Genomic DNA, 20,643 nt, shown 5'->3' with positions numbered 1-20,643 from the left:
CTCACAGAATTGCCTTAAGTTACTTGTTTGATCACAGACGGCCTGTCACGCGTCGCCTCTTTCGGCTATCACGACATCTCCTTATCAAGCAAGAAAGTACCAGCCTGTCTCGCCGCTAGTGGAGAACTTTGATCGGCTTCGGCCAATGGGAACGCAAGTCGGTAGAATTCGGTTCTGTACCACTTCGCTATGGTACATAGTCGCAGCACTCAGTCCTTATTCGTCGTACGCGGCGCCACGTAGTACATGGCACTTCCTTACGAAATTTTGTCTAGTGTGAATATTAACTCAAATGATAATTAAATCGACACCCTAGCTGCAAACAGGCGTTGATATACATCATTGTGGACATGTTGAAAATGTGTGCCCCGACCGGGACTCTAACCGGGATCTCCTGCTTACATGGCAGACGCTCTGTCCATCTGAGCCACCGAGGGCACAGAGGATAGTGCGCCTGCAGGGGCTTACCTCTTGCAGGCTCCCCATGAGAACCATATTCTCAACATGTCCACACCGCTACATTCGGAGTGCGCCTAATAGATGTTTGTCCATCACATTCATTTCTCGTGGCAGATTAATCTACCAAGTCTCGTACGAGTTGGGGCATAGCGCGTGCGTTCGCACAAGAAAATCAGTGGCCGGGTAGCCATATTTTAACTATATATGAAGGTAGTATCTGTTCACACATTTCCAACATGTCCCCATTGATGATATCAACGCCTGTTTGCAGCTAGGGTGTTGATTTAATTATCATTTCATTCTAGAGAAACTGCACGGTCATCAATGGTATCTGTTCTTTCGGGAACAGATACTACCTTTACATATAATTGAATATTAACTCATTCGACAAGGAAACGTCAGTATTATGGTGAGATCGAGGCCAGCCGCAAGCATTGCAGTTGCATTCAAATGACTGGCAACTATCAGGCCACGTAAAGTCGTAACGTTTTCTACTGCTCTTGTGTGCAGATTTAACATGAAGAATTTCTTGTCTTTGTTCACACGTTACTTCATTCAGAACACGTGGTGACTCGAACCCGTATCAGGCATTTCAACGTCAAATCACTTGCAAGTAGCTTTGCCATTAGTGACCAAGTTTCCAGGCGCTCTATAATGTTCTTTTGTGAATCTCTGAGGTTGTTCAAAAGGATGTTAGCTATACGGACTCAGTGTTTATTCACCGCCACCATGGCAAGTGTGTACAATCAATCTACTGGTAACAGTTTATTTATTGCATGAACATTTCGCGAATTCATTAACTCACATCTTTTTCTGGTATTACCAATATCAGCCATGCGTGGAGTGGTGTGAGTCTCTCATTTATATTGCATTCGATTTCGCGTTACGTTAACCATTTCCCCATTTATAAAATATTTTCAGGAAACAAGTTAAGTTGACACCGATGCAGTTACTTCGAGATTTCCAGTCATTGAGAGTACGTGCATGCAAACCACTTATTCAGCGTATATGCTAAGGGTTTATGTGTTATAAGCCAAAGTAGGTAACAGACAACAAAGACAATTGTCCCTGCTCAAACGCAACTTCTAAAGTTCGATTTTTTAAATGTCAGCTGGAGGTTGTGTTGTATATGGTTCACAGTTTCTTGCTCTTGTTCAGTATATAATTGTTTACTTACGAGTGACTTTCCCAATTTTATGGTGCGCTTTAAGTGAGTTCGTTCTCTCGAATTATTGATTAAAATGTCAGATCACCTTTTGATTCGTTCACATTCATTTCCCTGGAGCAAATTTTAGTGCGTAAAGCGTTTACCTCGGTTTGCATCAGCATGAAAGAATGCTCGAGCAAAAACAAAGCTACAGGATACAAACTGTTCTTTAGGGGTCGGTCCCTGTTTGTAGATTCACATTCCTAATTATGTTGGAAGCAGGAAGGCTGAGCATGCAGCTGATGAGAAAATGAATAGCGGAGCAGCAGTTTCTGGAAGAACAGATGGTGCAAGGCGTGGTGATGATGTGGGAAAGCTACAGGCTGAAATTGTAGCTCGCATACGAAATTTTAAGTTTAGAGAACAGCTCTGGCAGAAAAAGATGCTATTAAGAAAATACCTACCTCCAGACTTAACCATACGTAAGGTGTGGAATTTATTTTGTGAGGTGAATATTATTTACTCATGAAGTATAATTTGTATATTTTTAAAATAATGTTTGTTAGAAAAAATACCACATCCAAAATAAATTCCTAATTACTGGACGATAATAATCAGAAATATCTTAATTTTTTTATAATAGACATATCACTGAGTCACAGACAAACTGTAAATCAACTATGGTTTGTATACGAGAAGTATGGTGGCTACAAGAAATTTTTCTGCCTATTTGTATTTGGTACCTTTTGGAAATAGACAAAAATTTATGTGCTTCTGGAGAGTGTAATGCATATAAAATAGAAAGTACCCGGCAGCAGGAGGTATCCCAGAGTGGGGATGCATACATCCCAAACTTCATGAGGCGTAGTGTCATAGTGGTAGACATGACAAATGCCGTGTAGGATGACATGATTGCAAATGGTCATGTCATCGTGTATCATGTTACTTTATTTGACGCGATGCATTACACAACATAAAATGGTTGCTAATACTAACAAGTTTTACTCTGCCATAATTCTGGCATTAGACCGCCGTAGTTTGGCGACCATTGTAGATTTTGTTTGACTCGGACAACGACTGATTCTGTATAGCTTTTTTATTACCTTTCGAACCGTGTTGCTTATATCGTGGCAGCGGATATAGCTATCACAAAACAACGGGACGATTACGTGTATTGTCTATCTTCTAAAAACAATTTGAAGCAATTCGAGAATACAATCAAAATGTTTCTCATAATTCCGCTATTTTTATGGAACCGTAAAATACTGTTTCTTTTTTTCTGTGTAACAGGGATATATTTTGTATTTAGGGCAGTGCACCAAAGTGAAACCGTTATTTCCGGGAACCTACATCTGAAACGAATGTTTTGGTTTTATTTATCGTGTGTGGCATATGCATGGGATGGAACTCCTTTGCTGTTGTGACGACACAGGTTTTGGTGTTATATAGCGCTTCCTTACCGGTACTGCTCCAGCTTTGTCATCAAATTTATCCTGTTTACCTTCACTCTCTTCTTCGTCTTGCATTTCTGCTGTGAACGTGTAAGTATAGGTCGCTGCTGAACTTAAACTCAGTCCTGTAACGAAAAAAAATGTATCTGTGTGTTATTGTGTCGACATAAAAAATCTGCTGTTCGGTAGTGTGGGAAACATTAGCATAGTATAGCATATTCTAAACACACTGTAGTTCAGAATTACTAAAAACAAACAGAAATTAGCACCGTACCTGGAAGCAGTGCTGTCAGTGCGAGAAGCAGCTGGGAGTTTGCAGAAACGAAAACGAGTGTTGCAGTCACCACGCTTTTGGCGCTCAACATCAAAGAGTAAAAGGTAGCAGGAAGCGAACAGAACAGCATTTGCTGTATTTAAGTGGCGTGATTGCACGGTTGCAGCTAGGTCAGTCACAAAGCTGAATAGAAATAATGCTGCCAAGACCGTAAGTAAAAAACAAGACTCATTTATTGAAAGCTGCACGATGTAAATACTCAGTTTAATGAAACAAGCTCGGCAACGCAGTGAAAATTCTTAGATCTGGTCTAATCTAATTCAGTGTACGTTGGATAGCTAGTGTAATAGTTATTCGTCCTGTACTGCTGCGTAATCGTTTACAGTTCGGGGTCGAATAATGATATACCGTTTGACACTCGGCGTTCACCGTCCGATACACACTCGTTTATCGCTGACGTGCTACGACTGCAGCAACTGCAAAGTACTGCTTGGCAACTGGAAATGGACGGCAACTGGTGATCTGCGACGACAAATGGCCGAGTGAAGCCGTGCGTCTGCATTTAGCCGCGGTCGGCGGAAGGTTGTCTAGCCGAGATCTTTTTGCCGTGTGCAGGAAGTGGTCATGGTGTCAACAGCCTCTGTGATGGCAGACGTAACAATCACCGTATGGAGCTGACAAGTTGTAAGACCTGTGGCAGAAACATGAAGAGGTGTCTGTTAAGTGCGCCATGTACGTGGCCACTGATCGTAAGTCTGTGACGGTACGCTGCAGTCTTGCCCGGCGTGTAGCGCCCTCTACAGGTACAGCTTTGACGTTGGGCCCCGCAGAAAGCGAAGCAAAGAAAGTACACAGTGTAAACTGTAAGCCACGATCAGGCACAGCAAGTCCAGTTTATTCCCTGAGAGAAAAATTAGAAGTTGGACGTACAGCAGACTGCAAAACGACGACAGTAACTAGTGCCTCACGTGTCATTGCCAAGTAACACACACGGCAGTATAGTGCAAAAGATAACACAAAGTAGTATGCAATGACGCGAACAGAAATCACACTTTTATCCAAAGACAACAATTACAGTGGTTCATTAGAAAAAAAGCATGGTTTTAATAGGGTGTGTGACTACCACGAATAGCGATGCGTTACCGGCAACTTGCTCCAGTGCTGGCCACAAGACTGGAAGGCAGTTCTTGTGGTAGCGCGTTTTACAACTGCAGGGTGGTAGACGTTGCATCTGGACGTGCAGCAGTATGTAACCTCAACGTAGCCCACACGTGCTCGATAGCATTCCTGTTAGGGAACGGGCACTCCATTCCATTCGCCTAATATCCTCTCGTTCTAAGAGCTCGTCCACTGCACCATACGATGAGGTCCAGCATTGCCATCCTTGAAAGTGAAGCCAGAGCCGAATCCTCCACTGAAAGGACGCTCACGGGAGGAGCAGTACAGTGTCACAGTAACGCTGAGCTGTGAGTGTACCGTGTTCAAAGATACGGACGTCAGTACACTCATGTAAAATTATGTCTCCCTACACCATAAAAGAAGGACCACCAAAACAATAATAACGATGCTCTAATAGAGAGAGACGTGGGAACACGAATGCAGCCAGGAACATTCTGAAACCCAATCGTTGCAGACCATGCGCGACCGCATCGAATGTGGAGGTGGAGGAACTCTTCAAACCAGATGATATTCGGTGAACAGACTGGTCTGCCCATTCCCCGACATAAATTTCATCGAGCAAATGGTGGGATGCGTTACGGACACTTACTGCATCACGTCCACATCAAGAACGACTATCGGGCTCTTTTCAATCGCACTGGTGGAGGAACTGAACGCCCTACAATAACAACGAACTAACTCGCATGGGAGCACGTTGTTGCAGAGTATGGATTGTCGTCTCATGATAACATATTCGGTTAAGAATCGTGTCCCGCCTTTCGTATTGTCAAGGGAACCACTACAAGTTGCAGTGACTACAGTATAATTATTGCCTTTGAATAACATTCTCCTTTCAACTCGTTCGTAGTCTATTGCTTTCACTCTGCAGAGGCGAAGAAACTGGTACAGCTGCCTAACCCTGTGACGCATAGCGTCCACTACAGTTGACAGCTGTTAATGGTCGCTTCTGCGGCATTTGGAATCAGTTCTGAGGCTGCAAATGCATACGGCTCACTGCAGTGTGCACCCCCTATTTGTGTTGTGTCCTACGTGCATTTTGAGCCTCAGGACTGGTTGAAAACGCCAGAGAAGTTACCGATGAAAACAGTCCACTTCCGTGAATTTGCTGTACCAGGGGGCTAATATCGTGTAGGGCCCCCGCGAGCAGGCACAAGTGCCGCAACACGATGTGACATGGACTCAAGTAATGTCTGAAGTAGTGTTGGAGACACCGTGATGTCTTGCAGGGCTGTCCATAAATCTGTAAGACTACGATGGGGTGGAGATCTCTTGTGAACAGGACTTTGCAAGGCATTCCAAATATGCTACATTACGTTCATGTCTGTGGAGTTTGGTGGGCAGCGGAAGTGTTTATACTCAGAAGAGCGTTCTTGCAGCCGCTCTGTTGCAATTGTGGACGTGTGCGGTGTTGCATTGTCCTGCTGGAATTGCCCAAGTCCGTCGGATTGCACGATGGACATGAATGGATGCAGGTGATCAGACACGATATTTTCGTACGTGTCACCTGTCAGAGTCGTATCTAGACATATCAGAGGCCACATATCACTCCAACTTCACACACCCAAGACCATTATAGAGACTTCAGCAGCTAGAACGGTCCCCTGCTGACATGCAGGGTCCATGGATTCATGAGGGTTCATACTCGTGCACATGCATCCGCTCGTTCCTTTTTAAAATCGGACTCTTCCGACTAGGCACCAGTTTCCAGTCATCAGGTGTTGACAGGCCCAGAAGAGGCGTAAAACTTTGTATCGTTTAGTCATCAAAGGTAAACGAGTGCTCCTGCGGGTGCGAAAGCCCATATGGATGATGTTTCGTTGAATAGTTCGCACACTGCCACTTGCTTATGACCCAGCAGTTTGTGGAAGGGTTGGACTTATGTTCTCTTCAGTCGTCGTTGGTCCCGTTCTTGCACGACCTTTTCCCGGCCGCAGCGATGTCACAGATTAGACGTTTTACCGGATTGCTGATACAGTCGTGAAGTGGTCGTACATACTGTGTCCCATCGCTCGTGCCCCGACTATGAGACGACGTTCATACTCAGTTAAATCTTGATAACCTGCCATTGTAGCACCAATAACCGATCTAACAACTTGGGCCAGACACTTGTTGTCTTATATAGGTGTTGCCGACCGCAGCGCCGTATTCTGTCTGTGTATTTGAGTATGCATGGCTATACCAATTTCATTGGTGGTTCAGTGTACTTAGTTTCAGTGCTATACTATAGCTGTTCTTTCTTTGTACGGTGCAAGTTTCGTCGAAGTACTTTATTTGTGAGTAAGATATCATATAAAAATTACTCTCATCCTTAAGTTTTGCACACCAGTGTAGTACATAGGTAAGGAACGAGGAGGTTAACAGGCGCCGAAAACGGGTCGCTAATGCGGGGTTTTAGTTAGGTTAGAGATGGCGCAGGCTTGCAGGAGAGGGTAGGGCTGGAGTTCCGGAGCAGCTGGAGCCGCCGCGGCGTCCTCCCACGCCGGTCGTCTCATGGGCCACACCCGTGGCGAGGCCAGCCACACTCCAGGCGGAGGTCCAGTGCCCGCGCTGGAGTGGCGACAGTGACGCGAGGCGAGGCGCGGCGCTGAGATTTACGCCCCGGTCCGCGGCGCTCCACCGGACACGTGGTCTCGTGCTGCGGTCCGCCGGCCGCGTTGCGCGTAAATCAACGTGCGCGCCGCGTCGTCGTGGACCGACCAGCTCAAGGGCGCGCGTCCGGGGGAAACGGCCTGCGCTGGCCGGCCTGTAAGGCGGGCCGCAACATGAGACTCTGGCCCGTGAGGTGAAGTAGGGGGGGTCACGCCGAATTCCTCACGGCAACGTGAGTCACGGCGACGATCATCGCAAGCTGGATCGCAGTTTCAATACGCAGTTTCCTGAGGAACTTTGGCTCTGGCAGAGATGGCGACTACTTCTGCTATGTTACTAGATGTAAGTTCAGAATCAGATTCCGATTCTGAGTTTGAGTTCCTAACGGTGTGTTACATCGCTTTGATGAAACTGGCTAGAGGTTCTCACGCCGAAGATGGCACGAGGAGGACCATACGGCGTAAGTCAGAAGGTGCCGAGTAGCTGGTGAGAAAAGCCCTTTCTGTCGCCAGGACTACTGTGTATATAGCGAGAAGTGGACAACTTTCATTATTATCAATTAACAGAAACCGTATTTTCGTAGCAGAAACAGAATCCTATCAGTCATAAGGACTATCCAACAACGAATCAATTTAAACAGTGTTCATAGAACTTTGTGTCATTCTCAGAAATGTTCTCGGACGACAGTCTCGCTTCTATATTGATATCAAAGACGTGGTTAAATCCATCTATTCCGTTTTCACTGGTAGATATGGAGGGCTACACGCTAGTAAGGAATGATGTTGTAAGGAACCTAGGCATCTTTTTTGATAAACATTTAACCAGGACAGAGCACATCACGAAAATTTGCTACAGAGGTTTAACAGTGTCAATGCAGAATGTTAACAACAAATTACAATGCAAATTACCATTTCGTATGTCCGTTTCCTTGGCCACTTCCTCCCACTTCTCAGCTTTCAGCTTAGTTTTCAAGTAATCTTCATGGCTTGTATGATACAGAACTTTGCGAACACGTACGGCTTCAATTAGCTTTTCCCCCATTTCGAACCACCAACAGCCAGAGCCACCGTGAGCCTCGCAGTAAACTGCGTACAGGAGACTGCGGTCCGCAGGGTCACCAAGCGCAGGAACGGCGTCACGTCACCCTGCGCAGGACCATTCAGTTGTGTGGTTCCCAAAAACTCACCGTGAGTCACCCTGCGTCACCTCATGGACCTGCGTCTCATCTTGCGGCCAGGTTGACAGCGGCTGCCCGGTCACCGGCACAGTAGTGTAGTCCGTCACACCGAGATCTAGAAGCGCCCTACCAAACGCAGATATCTGCATCGCTTGAGGTGAAACTTGAATGCTCGGGGGATGGGTGGCGGCCATGATTTTTTCAAACGATTATATCGCACCCCAGTACACAAAAAACGGGAAACTTTGCAAATACTGTTTTACATTTTCAGAAAAAAACAATATAAGACTTGAAACTTCCTGGCAGATTAAAACTGTGTGCCGGACCGAGACTCGAAATCAGGACCTTTGCCTTTCGCTGGCAAGTGCTCTACCAACTTAGCTACCCAAGCACGACTCACACCCCGTCCTCACAGCTTCACTTCTGCCAGTACCTCTTCTCCAACCTTCCAAACTTCACAGAAGCTCTCCTGCGAACTTGCCCACGAAAGGCAAAGGTCCCGAGTTCGAGTCTCGGTCCGGCACACAGTTATAATCTGCCAGGAAGTTTCATATCACTGCACACTCCGCTGCAGAGTGAAAATCTCATTATGGTAATATAAGACTTCATTCAAAAAGTTAGGATATATTTCAAACGAACTACGAATTATTTTTCGATTACATAACACTTGGCCATGTCATCTGCGTATCAGGGAATAGAGGGTGAGACACGCAAGTGATAGATAGCCAGCCGAGAAAACACGTTGAAGCAAAGAGGACAGCGTACTAAAAGAGTATCCAATAATATTAACTTGATTTTAACATTTCGTTGGGCGCGGCTCTCATACTTCCATGAGTGGGCGCGTTGCGGATTTTGCACCGCAATTAGTTTTACATGTTTAGCCTAAGCAAAAATAGTCATCCCATCAGTAATAAAAAGTTAAAATGCATCAATCTCTTTTTCCGTAATTTCAGCACTTTCTAAGTGCTTTTCGACGTAACAAAACTTTTAGGATGTTCTTGGACTTGGCTTTAGGAGAAGAAGGGAGCGGTTCACTTAACCAAATAGTTTCTTTATCTTTTCCTACGTAAAATCGGTAATCCTCTGTTTCTTGTCTCCGCTCTTCAACCAGGTGGTCGCCTGTTTCCTCTGTTAATTGTTCGGAGTCACTGCTGCGGTTTTATTCTTCAATAACTTCCTCTTCCAACTCAGATTAACGTGAATCTGACAATTCTTGTAATTGTTCTTCTGACAATTCTCGCAGTACATTCTCATAGTCTTCAGGACGTACAATTAGACGGTACATGTCAAATGCCTTCTTCCTCTTCTTCTCCATTTCCACGCTTTTATGAGACCTAATAAAACACATGTTTTTGTAAAAGTAAAATATTGTAGCAAATCAATATCCCATAGTGTAAAAAGTGATAATAATTGCTTTGATTCGATTCGAATATTCGTTATATACTAGTATAAAAGAAAGATTGCCTTGAGTCGAAAGAAAAACACAAGTATAGAAAATACTTACATCACAAGGCGCGTAGCAGCAAACACACCTCAAACGGAACACTCACGTTTCAAAGAATAATAGCGACCAAACTGCTGAAAGCATGAATAGCGCAAATGCAGTAACTGGTGACATCAGTTGAGAACAACAAATACGTATCTGGACGTGGAAGCAACTGTAGCGCTATCTGTGATACTAACAGAAAATTAAATCTTGCAGCTATCTGCCGCAGGCGCGCCCACCGAAGGTTTAAACTGCTTGTTACACGTAGGTTTCGTAGGAAATCACGCAAACCGATTGGCTAAACCCGAAGGAACCTGGATACGTACCAGATTTTGAATCGCTACCAGTTTTTCTTTCTCATAAGATTATTAAACTCCATAGACGCTTTTCTCTCTGAATAACTATTATTTTTTACTTTTGTTAACATAACTTAGATACCTTTTTCTCTCCATCTGACTTTGGTAGAAACAATCTTGGGAAGCTACTTAGTTGACAGCCACAATAAATAAATTCGCGTCAAAACTAAAAAAAGTTTACGAAGTTTTACGGGTTGCGTAACTATCCCAAAGGTGGTATGGCCATCTCTACCAATCGGCACGGGGATATGGCAATACGGCGTCATCAGACACAGTGGACGAGAACGCAAAGACAAACAATATGACTGTAAGCAGCTAGACCTATGCAGCTCCTAAAGGTACGTTTACGTTACTACATTCTAACTTAGGAAAAATGGCCTGCTACATAATATTAAAGTGTATTAAAAACTAAAATCCCGAAAAATACTTACTTTTCGTTGAAATAAAGAATCAAGGCAATCGTCAATGTGTCACTCGCGACAAAGACTCAAAATCAACTGACGGGCAGAGCTGTAAGGCGAGCAGCTGGACCATTACAGTACCTTTTTTCTTCCTGCTGTGTTCTAACTTGACTGGTGCTGCCAGACGCGGCAGCGTCTATTTGCCAACATTTTTTCGTCTGAAACTAGTACTTACTCGCAACGTCTTCACTTATTTGGAGGTAAATCATTTTCCTTCGTACGCAGTTTTATTTTGAAATAAGCACATTATTTCATGGTGTAGCTATTAGCTAATTTCATCTCCTCGGGGATTTTCAGGCTATCCAGTAGTAAAGACAATACCAAAAGTTACAGCACTCCCAAGAGGAAACAATAACTAAATACCAAATATGCGTATAAAAAAAATTAGCCGCTTCTGTTATTTGCAGCACACGAAAAAGCTATAAGCAAAGGGCAGCACATATTGTGTACAGGTGTTTGGTGGAAGCGCCATGGCTTCCTTGTTAACGGTGTCTCACAGCCATGGCACTTACTTGCACAGCCTGTATGTACATCGCTACTTCGCATAATTCTCATTAAAAATGTTTAAACATAAATTTCACCTGATATTACAGCCAAATGAAGTTACAACTTACCTGTCACAGAATTCAGGTCCACACATTAAAAGAGAAAGATGCAACCCTTATGCCGATTTTCTCTCTGCCAGCGCACAACACATTAAAATTCGTTAGTTTAACTTTTAAAAGTAAACTACACATGTCATCGTCAGTATCTTTAAACCAAATCGAGTGTATGCAGACGAATTTAACACCACGACTCTGACATCAAAAATATAAAAAAGTATAAAAGCAAACACATACTTGTCCGAAACAAGTACTACGTACTGCACATATGATTACTTTAACAAATTAACCAGAAAATCTCGTATGCGAAACATAATTATGTCGAATAATATGTGAAGGCTTAAAATCGAGGAGGACTTGGGGTATACCATTTATTGTTACGAGCATTCACACCAGAAATCCATGTGAATTACATTAAGGACTACCGTATAATAAAAATACAACAGCAGGCCTCGATCACAAACCTGTTATAATACATATGGAAAGAAGGACTCTCTCTTCCACGTCTTCTGCCGTTTCGACCATCGACCGCTTCGGACACTCCCACAACCAGTGAGACCCTGTCATGTAAGCGCTGCGTTGTTTATCTTACGTTGTAGGACCTTTGAAAACAATAGTGTTCATTACCAAGCTATGTAATGAAACAAGAAAGCAAACATTAAAACATTATAACGAAATTAAAAAGGAAAGGAGAAGTATATGATGAAGGTGAGTTCAAAGCACAAGAGAAAGAATGAATATAAAAGTTATAAATGATTCAATATTGTATAAAATTTAGGTAAAAACGGTGTATTTTTCAACTCTATAAGTTCGGTTATAATTTTTTCTCGGTGTAAATTGAAATGGTTATAAACCTCTATCTCTTACAAAATATTCATATATCTTGTTCGCTTTATATAATATGCGCAATGCGTAGTCAAAATATCTAGCAACGTGGTTATCACTCTTGCATATGAGAATTGCTAGGGAGAACGTTTTCCATCAATCTTGTGTTAAATGAGTTACCCACCTGTCTATCCTAGCAGCTGTCGCATATGCCGCGGTTGATTTTGTTTATTTCCGATTGGACAAACTTGTTACGGTTGTACGTGGTTTAAGACTCACCGTAGCGAAAAATACTGTGCACTTCCGTATTGTGGAAAAACCCGGCGTTGCCCAGCGCCCACGTCCGTACCACACAGGGCCTGGCCTTATGCTTCATGTTTATGTCGCAATATCTTGTCAATTGCGTGTCGTGCAATGATATAATGTTGTAGGTATATTCAGCGGCATACGCGGAGAATGTCTCTGCAAAAAGAGGTTTAGAATGGAGTTAGCACCAACGACGCAGTATATAGAACTTCAAGCACATCGAGGCAGTTTTACACGCGTCTCACTGTTTATCACTTTATATATCCTGAACTGTGTGTCTGACATTGATATAATTGTATGTGCATTCAATGGCATATGTGGATACAGGCAGCGAAATTTATTGTGAACAGAGTTAGTAGCAAGAAGCAATGAATTTAAGCGTCATGTATGATGCCGCAGTTTTACGCGCGTCTCATTGTTTATTAAGTCAAATCTTCTGAATTACATGCTGTACATTGATATAATCTCTCAGTCACATACAGGGGTATTTGTGAATACCGCCTGTAAAATGTTTCGTGAATACAGTTGATAGTAAATAAGTAATAAAATATAACATCATCCTTCATGCGGTACTTTTACTGCGTAAACAACTGAAAAGTAGTACACGATGACAATTTCTCCTTCCATCATTTTGTACGGGTTGTCAGCGAGAAAAAATTCTCGAAGGCTGGAATTTACGTGTAAAGTATGTTGCGAGTCACTAACTGCTGCCATTCTCAAATAATGGATGAATAAACTTTGGGAATTCACTCGTCGATGGCTACGTTTCTTTTTCATCCCTACCCTCACTTCTTTTATTGGTAGGTGCTGCTTACCCCTAGAGTGACTGTTGCCTCACAGTAACGTAAATGTGAACCATGTTTGTTTGAAATCGGTCCAGTACCTCAGGAGAAGATGTGGAAAACACACGCACGCACACACACACACACACACACACACACACACACACACACACACACACACACACACAACATTTTTAGAGTATGTACGGATTTTGCCATAGTAAGATAGTACAGGAGGGTATTGTAGTTTTTCTTTCTCTGTGGATATATTCCACTCTCTGTCGTCCACTACAGTTTTTACCCTCTACTCCCCATTCAGTTAACATACATGTTATTCCTTGGCTTTTTTACATATGCCCCATTCAAACGTTACTTTCGTTCGTGCTTCAGAGCTTTCGCAATTGCGAATACATTTTTTGCATTTAATAGAAATGTAGTTGTCTGTTCCTTGAGACATACATTCATGAATTGCCAGAGCATGATTAATTCTCTGCAGTGCTACATGTAGAAAATCAGAACTGCCTTTCCCCCCAGGACACGATGAAACTTCATACAACTACAGTGCGCAACAGCATTAGAGGATCACTTATCGGAAGCACATAAATGTCCTGTTGCTATAGCTAAGTTTGAAATTTGGCTGAAAGGTACCTGCAACCTTGCTCTGTAACGGTGCGAAAGCGTGGGGCTCTGCTACGTTACCCTCCGGCTCGACGGTGCTTCAAAGAGAACAGCAAGGTGTCGACACGTGGAGAGAAAAGCCACAGCTCACAAGTTCAAGCGAGGTGTAAGGTGGGTTCACGATGTCACGCAGGCACTAGTTTCACCACAGTTCTGAACAGCCGCCAGCGTGAATGTGTCGCAGGATGGGAAGGTCGTCACACCTTCGTCTTACGCACGTTTCACCACCTTGTTTGACACCTCTGCGACAGTCGTTAGAACCGGGAAGACCAGCGTTGAAATCATGCGGTTTACTTATGGGTCGCTGAGGAAAACATTTCAAACATAACGCCGCTCAGAAGAGACACTTACAGGCGTCAGGAGGTGGCATTAAGGGTGTCAGTTAAACTATCCCTTTCCTTGTACACTCCCACGCATTTCGCGCTCGAAAACGACAGTTCGCAATGCTATGAGCAAAGTAACTACGTTCTTGACAACATTTCGCTCTGTCGACACCACCTACGCCATTCAACCATTGTCTACGGACATCACGGGTCTCCAAACTGATTCTGGAGCGGAATGGGACCACAATGTTTGCTCTGGCGTATAGCATGGAACCACTAGGGAACATTAAGAATCATTTGACGAAGTCTGAAGTGCCCTTAAGCTTTCCAGTGCTTCTCTTTCACGGCCTCTTGTGGCGTCATCATGCAGGGGTGCGACACTGATACATGCGAGACTAGGGTCCCCCTAGAATGTACCAGTTCGGCAAAACACTCACCGGCACCCGCTCACGTTTGTTGAGAAATTAAAATGTACTTTTACTGCGAAAACTTGCGAAGTAGCCCTAGGTGCCAGCAGGTAGTCAACCACTTGGTACATCCCTGAGGCTGGTTGCCTACCTGCACGCGCTTAGAAGTAATTTGCAGGTTTTCTCTCTAAAGGCGCATAGAGGTTTTTGCCGATCTGTGGTATCTTATGGTGACTTTTTGCCTTTTTGTTCACGCATGTGTCAGTGTGACATCCATGATCACGCCTCAGAAGCGTATCAAAAAGGATAAGGGTCCTTTCGTGCTTCAGATTTCCTTCAAATTTCGTCGAATGGTTTTGAACGATCCCCAATGCTTCCATCCTGTATACCACAGCAAAAACTGCGGTCGAACATTCAGATAAGGTTACAGCTCCTCGATGTCCCTGGGGAAGAGGTAAATTATCTGGGGGGGGGGGGGGGGGTGTCGAGAGTCTCAAATGTTGTCAAGAATGTCGTTCTGTTGCATATCACACAGAATACTGTCGTTTTAGACTGCGAAACGTGACCAAATCAACGTTCCAAGGAAGGGATAATTTGATTGGAGCACTTTGTGACACCTCCTGCAGCATCTTCATGCCATTATAAATGTTTACTTCTGCCAATCATAGGAAAGTCACGTGGTCTCACTTTTGCATGTCGCGATTTTTACCTTCATCACAGAGGCGTCAAAAGAATGGGCGAAATTTCGGTAAGAAGGCTGTGTGAGTGCCATCCTATAGTATGACACTTCCATGGCGGCGCTGGACAGAATTGTGGTGAAATATGGAGCCCCTGTGACACCATTAATCTACTTGACGCTTCACATGAACTTCTGAACGCTTTTTCCGAAGGTGTCGACGCCTTGCCGACGGTGACGTCGCAGGGCACCACGCCTTCCCATTATTACAGAGGGATGCTATATACACCTTTGACGCAAATTTCAAATTCAGCAGGAGACGATTACGGAATTTCCAAAAAGTGATCCTTTAACTGTGTTGCGGAGTGTACGATGTCCATAACCAAACTTCTCTATCAAACCAACTACATCCAGAAAGATTGCGAGGTACGACTACTGGAGGGATACAGATACACCGGTACCAGTTTATACTGCGCCTCCAACTGACTCCTAGCAACTTCCATCGACTGTCTCCACACAACAAAGCAGAAACCCAGATCAGTGTCGATAAACTAAAAAGTCTCACAAATGCACAACACTCAAAATTTCCTCAGAAAGGAACAGAGAAGTCCGTCTCCTTCAGTGAAACACCGCCCTGCGTCTAGCTACTGGCCTTGCAATCTGTTGTAAGTGATCTGTCTACATGGAACATAAGCGCACTTCTAAAGCAAAAGGCTTGCCTAGAAAACTGAAAAGTATCTAAGCTGATTTCCTCGCTGCCTTTCGGGTGACCGGCATCCACTCACAGCGGTGCTGTAACAGCAGCAGCTCCAGCATCGGCAGTGTCGTTTTGTGTACAGTAGCTGCGGCCTGGAGAGTAGTGAAGATAGGGCGGTCTGAATACCTGCCGCCCGCCGGGCCGGCCGCACTTAGCGAGGGCAGCATTCCGATACGGCCCCACTGTTACGAAAGCGGAGCGGCTACTGTGGCTAATGAAGCCGTCTACGGACGACGCGCTTATGCCGCTGGTGATCGCCGACCGCTGATGGACTGCCGCGATACCCGAGGCGCGGCATGTTGCTGGTCACGCTCTCCGCTCGTCCAAGTTTTCTCCAGTTAAGTCGAGAAATGGGAGAATTCTCTTTTATCTTTTCCCCCCGTCGTTGTCATCGCTCATTCCAGAGTTTGCAACCTTGTGACGCTTCTCGAGAGAGACACTAATGCGTTTCTCTACAAATCTGTCTCAGTTGCTGTACATTTATTTTGGGAACTAGTTTCAAAGTAACTTGTTCGTTCTCAAGCCGGATCTACTGACGCTACAATACGAAAATACAAACATCAAAAAAAGTTTTGCATCGCACCGGTTCCAACAGTTCCGGAACCTGTACAGAAAACTTGGTTAGATATCAACATAAACACCATTTCCGCCATTCTTATTGTTCATGAAAACTACACATTGCTTGTTGTACCACCATACAGAGACCTTCACAGGTGGTGGTCCAGATCGCTGTACCCACCCAGTAGCATGTCCTTTTGCATTTATGTATGCCTGTATTCGTCGTGGCATACTATCCACAAGTTCATCAAGGCACTGGTGGTCCAAGTTGTCCCACTCCTCACCAGCTATACGGCGTAGATCCCTCAGAGTGCTTGGTGGGTCACGTCGTCCATAAACAGCTCTAATCAATCTAACCCAGGCATGTTCGATAGGGTTCATGTTTGGAGAACATGCTGGCCACACAAGTCGAGTGATGTTGTTATGCTGAAGGAAGTCATTTACAAGATGTCCTCGATGGGGGCGCGAATTGTCGTCAATGAAGACAAATGCCTAGCCAATATGTTGCCGACATGGTTGCACTATCGGTCGGAGGATGGCATTCACGTATCGTACAGCCGTTACGGCGCCTTTCATGACCACATATTGATATATAGGAATATCTCTGATACTAGCATTATAGTTCATTACAAAAATTACTGCAAAATACTGAAGAAGGTTATCCAAAAATCTAAACACCTGCATTAAGAGAAAACCATCCAGCAATAAAATACAAACATTTTGGGATATGGTTAAGTCAGAGATAGGTAGGACCAGAAATGAGGAGGAACAAATATCTCTTAAAAATAAATGAAACCATTGTAACAAACGCAAGTTGTGTTGCAAACCATTTAAAAAATTATTTTGTCTCTGTTACTGATAGCATGGCGTTGTCAGGTTCAGTAAATAATGCAATGGAATATCTAAGACCTGTGCCCACAAGCAATCTCAGTAAAATGGAATTGACACTTACTTCATTTAAAGAAATAGAATCCATCATAAAGTCCTTGAAGTCAAAGCATTCTAGTGGTTATGATAACACATCAACAAAGTTAATAAAATAGTGTTCATGTGAGCTTAGCCATATCTTAATTTATTTGTGTAATCAATCACTTATCACTGGAACATTCCCAGACTAGCTTAAATATGCTGAAGTTATAGCACTCCACAAGAAAGGGGACAAAGAAATGACGTGAAATTAACGACAGATCTCACTTTTGCCAGCTTTTTCAAAAATCTTTTAAAAGGTTACGTTCAAGCGTCTGCTTAAGCACCTTAGTGAAAATAACTTACTGTAAAAGTCACAGTTTGGGTTTCTTAAGGTTTCTGATATTGAGAAGGCTATTTGCACTTACAGTGAAAATGCCCTTAGGTAACAAATGAGAGGCAACTGGCATATTCTGTGACCTGTCAAAGACTTTTGAGTCTGTGAATCACAGCATTCTTTTAACTAAATTAAAATATTATGGCATCACTGGTAGTGCTGCAAAGTGGTTTCAGTCATATCTTATTAATAGACAACAAAAGGGTGACATTAAATAACACTTTAAAAAATGGTTCAAATAGCTCTGAGCACTATGGGACTCAACATCTGAGGTCATCAGTCCCCTAGAACTTAGAACTACTTAAACCTAACTAACCTAAAGACATCACACACATCCATTCCCGAGGCAGGATTCGAACTTGTGACCGTAGCAGCCACGCAGTTCCGGACTGAAGTGCCTAGAACCGCACGGCCACCACGGCCGGCAGTAACACTTCGGCAGTAGGCAATGAGACATCATCTGATTGGGATGAAATTACATGTGGTGTTCTCCAAGGTTCGATACTAGGTCCATACTTTTTCTTGTATATATTAATGACCTGTCATTTGTTACATTACCAGATGCCAAGTTTGTCCTAGTTGTAGATGATACAAAAATTGCAATAAATAGTAAATCAAATATAAATTTAGAAAGGGCAGCTAATCAAATTTTACTGACATTAATAAAGGGTTCATAGCCAATTCACTGTCATTAAACTTTGAAAAGATCCAGTATATGCTGTTCAGAGCTTCCAAGAGATTTCCTTCTAGTGTGTATATAAAATATCGTGACATGGAAATAAGAGAATCTGAGAGTGTAAAATTGTTGGAATTACAACTAGCTAATAAATTCAATACAACTAGATAATAAATTCAGTTGTGAGCGACATACCATCGAACTGCTAAAGCGCCTAAACAAGTCTGTGTTTTCAATGCGAATGATGTCACATGTAGGAGATATAAACATAAAACCACTGGCATATTTTGCTCATTTTCACTCCAATATGTCATATTGTATCATATTTTGGGGTAACTCCACAAAAGTTTTAGAGTACAGAAGAGTTTAATAAGAATTATGTGTAGTGTAAATCCAAGAACACCATGTCAAAACCTGTTCAAAGAATTGGGCATATTAACCACAGCTTCTCAGCATATTTATTACTTAATGAAGTTTGTTGTAAATAATACATCTCTTTTTTCAACTAACTACTTAGTACACAGTATCAATACCAGGAATAAGAACAATATACATAAATATTTAAAATTACTTACTCTTTCCCAGAAAGGAATCCAGTATTCAGCAATGCATATTTTCAATAAGTTACCAGCAACCATGAAGAGTTTAGTTTCAGACAAGGCACAATTTAAACATAATTTAAAAGAATTTTTGGTGGTGAACTCCTTCTGTTCCATTCATTAATTTCTCAACAAGTGTAGTAGGTCATTTTAATGAAAATTTATTATACTTTAATTTTTGACAATACTTGGTTGTAGCAGCCAAGTGCCGGCCGGTGTGGCCAAGCGGTTCTAGGGGCTTCAATCTGGAACAGCGCGACCGCTACGGTCGCAGGTTCGAATCCAGCTTCGGGCATGGATGTGTGTGATGTCCTTAGGTTAGTTAGGTTTAAGTAGTTCTAATTCTGGGGGACTGATGACCTCAGATGTTAAGTCCCGTAGTGCTCAGAGCCATTTGAACCATAACAGCCAAGTATCTACTTACTGTGTGAATGATGGATGTCTGGAAAGCAGATATACGTCTTAAGTCTGTAAATAGTGGAAGCTTCATTGAAATCTTGTACAGAACCTGACTATTCTTAACTGAGGATCATTGAAATGAATAATTTACTTTAATTTATGACAATACTTGGTTGTAATAGCCAAGTTAATAGCTACTGTGTGTATGATAGATTTAATGAAAGCAGAAAAAAGTATTAAACCCGTAAATATTAGAAGTTTAATTTTAATTCATGTACATAACTTTACTGTTTATTGTCTGAGGGTCATTAAAATTAATGAAATCCAAGTGTTTCTAATTACATTTTTGTAACTTGTTTATCTGACATGTTCCACACCCAGGAGGATCCCCTCTTTTGTGGGTCTATGGAATGAATAATTAATCTAATCTAATGTAATGTAATCACACAACCTCCACCAGCTTGAACAGTCCCCTACTGACATGCATTGTACGTGAATTCATGAGGTTGTCTCCATACCTGTACACCCATCCCCTCGATACAATTTGAAACGAGACTCGTCCGACCAGGCAACATGCTTCCAGTCATCAAAAGTCCAGTGTTGGAGTTGACGGGTCCAGGCGAGGCGTAAAGCTTTATGTCGTACATTCATCAAGGGTACATGAATTAGACATTCGGCCCCGAAAGCCCATATCGATGATTTTTCGTTGAATCGTTCACACGCTGACCCTTTTCGGTGTCAATGAAAGGGTTTGCACTTCTATCACGTTGAACGGTTCTCTTCACAGTCGTCGTTATTTCCGTTCTTGCAGGATGTCGGAGATTTGATGTTTTAGCGGATTCCTGATATTCACCGTTCACTCGTGAAATCGTCGTACAGGAAAGTCCCCACATCATCACTACCTCGTTGATGCTGTGTCCCATCGCTCATGCGCAACTGTACCATTACTTTCAGACTCACTTAAATCTTGATAAGCTGCCACTGTAGCTGCGGTAACCGATCTAACAATCGCGCCAGATACTTGTCTTAGATAGGCGTTGCCGACCGCAGTGATGTATTTTGCTTATATACATACCTCTGTATGTGAATACCCGTGGCTATAACAATTTCTTTGGCGCTTCAGTGTAAATGTATTCATGTGTTTCGTCCTTTGGAGTAAACCATAATTAGTTA

The sequence above is a fragment of the Schistocerca gregaria genome, chromosome 10 (assembly GCF_023897955.1).
Source record: "Schistocerca gregaria isolate iqSchGreg1 chromosome 10, iqSchGreg1.2, whole genome shotgun sequence".
In the NCBI taxonomy this organism is placed as follows: domain Eukaryota; kingdom Metazoa; phylum Arthropoda; class Insecta; order Orthoptera; family Acrididae; genus Schistocerca; species Schistocerca gregaria.
The sequence above is the reverse complement of the archived record's forward strand: the minus strand, read 5'-3'. Positions refer to the sequence as shown.